We start from the raw sequence: 349 nt of genomic DNA on the forward strand, positions 1-349 counted from the left end.
ATATAGTGAGAGCAGTATATATATGTATATATCTCACCTGAATATAGTGAGAGCAGTCATCCTTGCCTTCTTCCCAATCTTAGACATAAAGCTTCCCGTTTTTCACTATTAAGCGTGATGGTAGCTGTAGGTTTTTAATAGATACCCTTTCCAAGCTAACTAAGTTCCTTTTTATTCTTTTGTTGTTGAAAGTTTTTATCATGAATGAGTGTTGAATTCTGTAAAATATTTTTTTCTGTACCTATTGAGATAATCACATATTTCTTTCAAATTTGTTGCTATGATGAATTACACAAATTGATTTTCAATTGTTAAATCAACCTTTTAATCCTGGGACTAATCCTATGTG

This window comes from Equus quagga, chromosome 4 (assembly GCF_021613505.1).
Source record: "Equus quagga isolate Etosha38 chromosome 4, UCLA_HA_Equagga_1.0, whole genome shotgun sequence".
NCBI lineage: Eukaryota > Metazoa > Chordata > Mammalia > Perissodactyla > Equidae > Equus > Equus quagga.